Source organism: Arachis ipaensis, chromosome B02 (assembly GCF_000816755.2).
Source record: "Arachis ipaensis cultivar K30076 chromosome B02, Araip1.1, whole genome shotgun sequence".
Classification (NCBI taxonomy): Eukaryota; Viridiplantae; Streptophyta; class Magnoliopsida; order Fabales; family Fabaceae; genus Arachis; species Arachis ipaensis.
This window is the reverse complement of record NC_029786.2, coordinates 97,196,816-97,202,806: the sequence shown is the minus strand read 5'-3', so window position 1 is coordinate 97,202,806 and position 5,991 is coordinate 97,196,816. Positions and strand designations below refer to the sequence as shown.

At 32.5% G+C, this 5,991-nt stretch overlaps 1 long non-coding RNA gene across 1 annotated transcript in view; it reads left to right on the top strand.

The window, feature by feature from the left end:
- Positions 1 to 5,991, top strand: part of LOC110269020 — an 11,718-nt gene that overhangs the window by 4,586 nt on the left and 1,141 nt on the right. Inside the window, exon 2 of the long non-coding RNA XR_002357905.1 lies at positions 575 to 713. This is a non-coding gene — a long non-coding RNA (uncharacterized LOC110269020). The remainder of the gene's footprint in view (positions 1 to 574; positions 714 to 5,991) is intronic.

Below are 5,991 nucleotides of genomic sequence, written 5' to 3'. Positions count from 1 at the left end.
AGAGAGAATCCATTCCCAGCTCATACAAAGACTACAAGAGGAGAGGGGCATATATATAAGTATATAGCCCTCATCATCACCCTCATGTTTATTCTCATTAATTAATAATTAATATAAGCTGCTCTCACATAACTATTTGTGTCCAGTGCTGGCTAGAGCCACCTTCTTCATCTTCCTCTCCTCAGAACTTAATGCTGTAACATCGCAACATATATAAAAAAAATGAATTAAGATATTCAATTTTACATGGCCAAAATAATAGTTGATTTATTTTTTCTTAAATATATATATGTTTATTAACATCTTCAAATTAGTTTTCATAGTGAGAAAATCCTAAAATAAACATATTGTAACAGCATAACAATGAGTAACAATAAAAAATATATTCCAAAAATATCATAATTTTTTAACAAAAAATTAGAAAGAACTTAATTAAAAATTTTATCTAATACAAAAATTTAATTACAAATAAACTTTCAAACTATAATGAAACCTGATTAAAAATTTGAGAAAAAAACTAGCAGGTAATTTATATAATCCAATTTTTTATTAAAAGGATTAGACATATTATAAGAAATATTAATACAAACTTGAGGCTTGCCATTAATTATAATATGAACAAGAAGAAGAAGAAGAAGAAGTAGTGATGTATGTGAAATAAAAGCTAAGTGTGTTTTGGAGTGTTGAAAGCTTGAATTTGGTGACCTGAAGTGGTGCAAGGTGTTCTCTTTATATAGAAGTGGGGGATCATGAGATTATGAGAGTGCTGTGGTTAATTAGTGAAAAGAATAGGAGAAATCAATGGGGAAAGAGACACTATCATTCAAAATTATCTTATTTAATTTATTTTTATTGTTTATGGTGTTTTTTCATTTTTGATAAGTCAATGATTAATTTATTGTATTTTTTAGTTCGATAAGTCATTGATTAATTTGTTATGGATATGAGTTTTATTTAAAAGTTTATTATCAAGAACTAATAAAACATTACATGCACAAGTTGAGATTTGAATCTCACGCTTACTTAAACGAAAAAGTGAATTGACCACTCGACCAACTCGAATTAATTACTTTATTTAACGATAATATTAGAAAAAAAAATTTAGAACTTACCCGACATTCTTAATATTATGGCGCTTTATTCAATGTGACGCTAAACTGAACATTTATAAAATCCAAAAATAATACACATAAAGTGTAACAAATTAATTATAAAACCAAATTCTTAAAAGATACAGGTCCAATTACTTTTCAGCCTTCAGCTTCATAGATGTGCAATTGAAACCCGTTTTTAAGATTCAACTTACTTCATTACTTCATTGGTTATAGAATTTAGTTCAATTCACCTGGATAACATACATATTTGGAGATCAAAATAATTACACAATTGTAATATTTCCAAACAATAATTTACATTACTGTCCTATCTAATTTATGTAAATTGTTATAGGCTAAGGAGTTTTACGAATTCTCACGTAAAATTCTTTGCCTAGTAGCAAATTATGAGTGTCTCTGAGTTAATGGTAAACTGCGATAGGGGAAAAAGAATTATGCACAACTGCAGTTGAGAAAATGCTATAGCCTACAGCGATATGCTTAAACTAAATGACGTAAAACACGTTCAAGGGTAGTGGATTATGAAGACATGATTTTCCATTATAAATATCAGTTCAACGTGATTGTGAAGTAGAATGACAAAATCGTAATGTCTGATGTGGGTAGTTTTTTAACGCTTGTATAGTACACACGAAAAATTAATAAAAGCAAAAGAGATGATATAAAATTTATTGAAAAAGAGCATGAGTGTCTTTATCCATTTATCGAATAGTTTTTTGAATTCACAAATCAGTATATTACAGAAGATTGGAGTGTATGAATCCAAGTAGATGAAGAAATTGTTTTATAAAATTTTAATTGTTGTTATGTCAACTGATGTGAAGTATGATACGTGTGTGATAGAGTCCAATGAAAATCTACAAATTCTATTTCATTGTCGCAGAAATTTTTCAGAGATGAGAACAAATGAGTTGTATGTAAATTAGAAGATGTTATCAGTAGTTCTGGAGCATAAACTCCAAATCCTCATTTGACTACGTTGGGAGGGAGGGAGGAGCTTCTAGTTCGATGTATGTGGTTGTATTGAGTTGAGAAATTCACTAATTATAATTGATGTGATAAACATTATTTTATTTGGTTAATCACTCAATTAGTTTTGATTGCATTTGTTTAAGTAATGCAGGCTTAAATAAAAGTTGCAGCAGTCCAAACAAATAAAAATAGAAACAAAATCTTCAGTGGGCCTCCTAATATTCAAAGCCCAAAGAAGAATAATGCAAAGCAACTAGCTGGGTTGAATGAAATTATTTAAACCCAAGCTCATGAAGACTCCATTCAAACTGAAGCCTTTTAATGCACCTCACAAGTTTGCTTCGGTCAGAACATCAGAGAAAAAGAGAGAGAGAAAGCTTTGTTCTTCTTCTTGCTCATTTCACCAAAGAAGAAAGAAACAGAAAGCTTAATCAAAGAAAGCAAAGGTCTAATCACCCAAATCAAATCCATTTAAGCTAAGTCAGAAGATAAAAGGTGATTTATTTCCATTTGCATGCATGTTAATTTCTTCACTCCTTCTCCAACTTTTTGCGATACCATTTTTGGTTAAATGAAGAAAGAAGTCTTTGATCTCTGCTGTTGTAAATCAATGGCTCACAAAGTTTCTTGGAGGCAAAGCACATTATTAATGGTTCGGATTTGGGTTTACCATTAAATACCTTTTTCATTGTTTTCCTGATGCTTTCGGTCAAGTAAGAGGGTCAGATTCAAAATTCCTAATTTAGGGATTAATGGAAGATAGTGAAAGGCTAAGTTGGTAGCACACAGCTCGAGGAGTTGACTTAGAAGAAAGCAACTAAGCAACATGAAAGGAGATACAAAAAGAAAATGTTTCTTCCTTTAGAAGAAAAGGAGAGAACCAGAATTTTGAGTTTTTGTTCTGAAGAATTTCTCCGTGAAGAGTTCATGAACTTTGGACAGTACTTTCTAAGTTAAAGAAGCATTCTGCCAAGATGAAGAACCCAATCAGAGTCAAGTGAATCCGATATTCAACCATAGCAACTGAGACTGTTGAAGTATTAATCTCCTTCATGTTTCACTGTTTGTATTTCATTTTCAACGTATATCTTTCTGTAATTTCTTGAGTGGAAAAAGGCAGAAAGAGAGGAATCAAGAAAAAAGCCTATGAGTGATAAAAGGCTAAGTGAAACACTTGAGAGAAAAGTTTAGAGTAATTTCAGATTTCTTTAGGTTGTTTCTTGTGTCTTGTATCTTATACCAGTGAGGTACCCCTTTCTTAGTTGGGTAAGCACTAAGAGTGAAGAGTTATGTATTAGCATAGCCAAGTCAAGTTAGATTAGAACTTGAGAGGGAAAGGATTGTGTCAATCCTGTGGAATTGGTGTATGTAATACTTTAATTATAGTGGAAATTCCACCACTGTTGTGGTGGAGACTAGATGTAAGTTACATTGCACAAGGCAACTGAATCAGGATACATGCTGGTGTCATTCTTCTTTTCTTTCTTTGAGTTCTGTTTTCTGAAATTCATGAGACAAAACCAACTTGTCTCATAAATGTTCCGCTGCTGAATTTAAACAGATTCAGATTAAAAGTTTGAAATTAAAGAGTTATTTCATTAAATTAAAAGAAGGCCATAGATTCAACCCTCCATTCTCTAAACCTTCCACAACCTTCAGGTTGCACCTGCCTATCTGTTGATTGCATCTCTCTTTTTTGCGGTTGATTTGAACCACGAGGATGAAGATGCCTATGTTGTAGTAGGAGATAGTAGTTTCCTCGCATAATTTCTTATGGTGCAGGTGACAGAGAACCAGTCGAGTTAAAAATGTAGTATAAGAGGATGCTATGGACGACGAGCCTGTCAATATAGTTGGAGACAATGATAAGGATACAAGGAGCAATCCATGTATACAATATGGTCCTTCAAGTTCCAGCACACAATAATATATCCTCCGTACTTTTCTACCATAAACTTGAAAGCTATGGGACAACACAATAATATATCCTCCGTACTTTTCTACCATAAACTTGAAAGCTATGGGACAACAGTCAGACTTTGAGTTTGTTTTGGGGGCTAAAGATTGTATGATACAACTGCTCCTACAAAATTTCAAATTAGGCAATTATTTATGAATAAAAAAAAAGTTGTACTGAGTGTCAAGAATTATAGCATCCATCATGGAGTTGAGTATAGAGTATTAGAGTTAGACCATCTCAAGTATCATGAAAAATGGAAGAGATTTGGAAAATGATGCAATTGATTTATTTGAATATCACTTCGACAATGAAAGGGTACTTGAAAGGTGAGAAGGTATAATGGATCTCACACTTGCTTGGCTACGTCAATATTAACCAATCATAGACAGCTTGATTATCACGTGATATGTGCTTCCATCTTCCATTGGTCAGAGCTGATACTGCGGTTACTATATAGGTGTTGTTGCAGCAAGCAATAGAGGCAAGTTATGGCTTCAGACCTAGTTACAGGAAGATTTTGTTGGAAAAGTAGAAGGCAATAGCAGTATAGCACAGATCTACAGAAATTGGGAAGAGTCTTATGCCGAGTTGCCACGTTGGTTACTTAGTGTGCAGTCAACTATAGTTAGAAGCATTTCAGTGTTAAAGACTTCACCAATTAGAGTTGGGGATCAGCTTGATGAATCTGCAGTATATTTTCATCATCTTTTATGGACATTTTCTTTATTTATGGGAGGCATTTCAGCATTGCAAGTCACTAGCAAGCATCGACAAGACTCATTTGTATGACAAATATAGAGATACTTTGCCTTTTACAATCACGCGGGATGGAAACTTGAACATCCTCCCATTCACGTTTGCACTTATTGAGGAAAAAATGTGGAGTAGTGGACTTTTTCTTGTCAAATCTATAGCAAAATGTGACTCTGTATGAGGGTATTCTTGTGATCTCTAATAGACACCACAGTATGAAGGCTGCTCTAAAAGTCCCTGATAGTGGTTGGCTATTTTTGAATGCTTTATTGTGTATTCTATATTTGTCATATCGCAGTAAATTGTACTCTGAGTTTTAAATTTAACGACGAGCATCATTCATAATCTCAACCGATAAGGCATCATCTGGAGATAACATTCTGTAAGCCACCCAAAACCACCAATCTAAGTATTCTGTTGTTGATGGACCTTGATTAGATTCCTCTATCAAATTTGCCATGCTCTATAGGAACATCTTAACGGGAGGACTATTCGATTGAGACGAACAACCTTATATTCTTTTTTTTATGAGAGACTTCCCCTCGTGAAATAAACAAAAACAGAGATAGGGTATTACTCTTAAATTAAATAATCAATTCGAATCCAAATAAACGCGTTTACCATTATTAGTTGAGAGTTTCTAACAATTTTCTTAGCTAAAAATTAAGGAATTCACGAAGATATTTTAACAAGTCAAGTTAATTTTTTGTTCCATTAACTAACTAATCAAAAGTGGAATACATGAAATAATAAAGGACATATACTGCCGTACACTCCGGGTTACTACAATAAATTTGAGATGTCACAGTTCGATAAGTAATTCCTTTATTTTTTTAACAAAAGCATTTGAATATATGCATCATAGTAATCAATTATTACTAAATCAACTAATACCTACCCATAGCAGGAACTTTCTAGAGATCTAACTTGATTTGCTTGAAGTAGGGAAAATTGAAAGCAGTTAGTTGAGAGAAATTGCATTTATTAATCATTCGACAGCGACTAGTGACTGCTAGTTTCACTATTGAAAAGAAGCTTGTACTTCGGTTAAGTACAAGAAGCAGCAGAAATAGAAGTATAAATTTATTTTGATTTAAATATAATCATAAATGTAATATTCTAACAAAATTAATAGTTAAATGCTGTCGGTATGATAATAAAATAAAAAGAATTTTAAATGTATCGAAAATA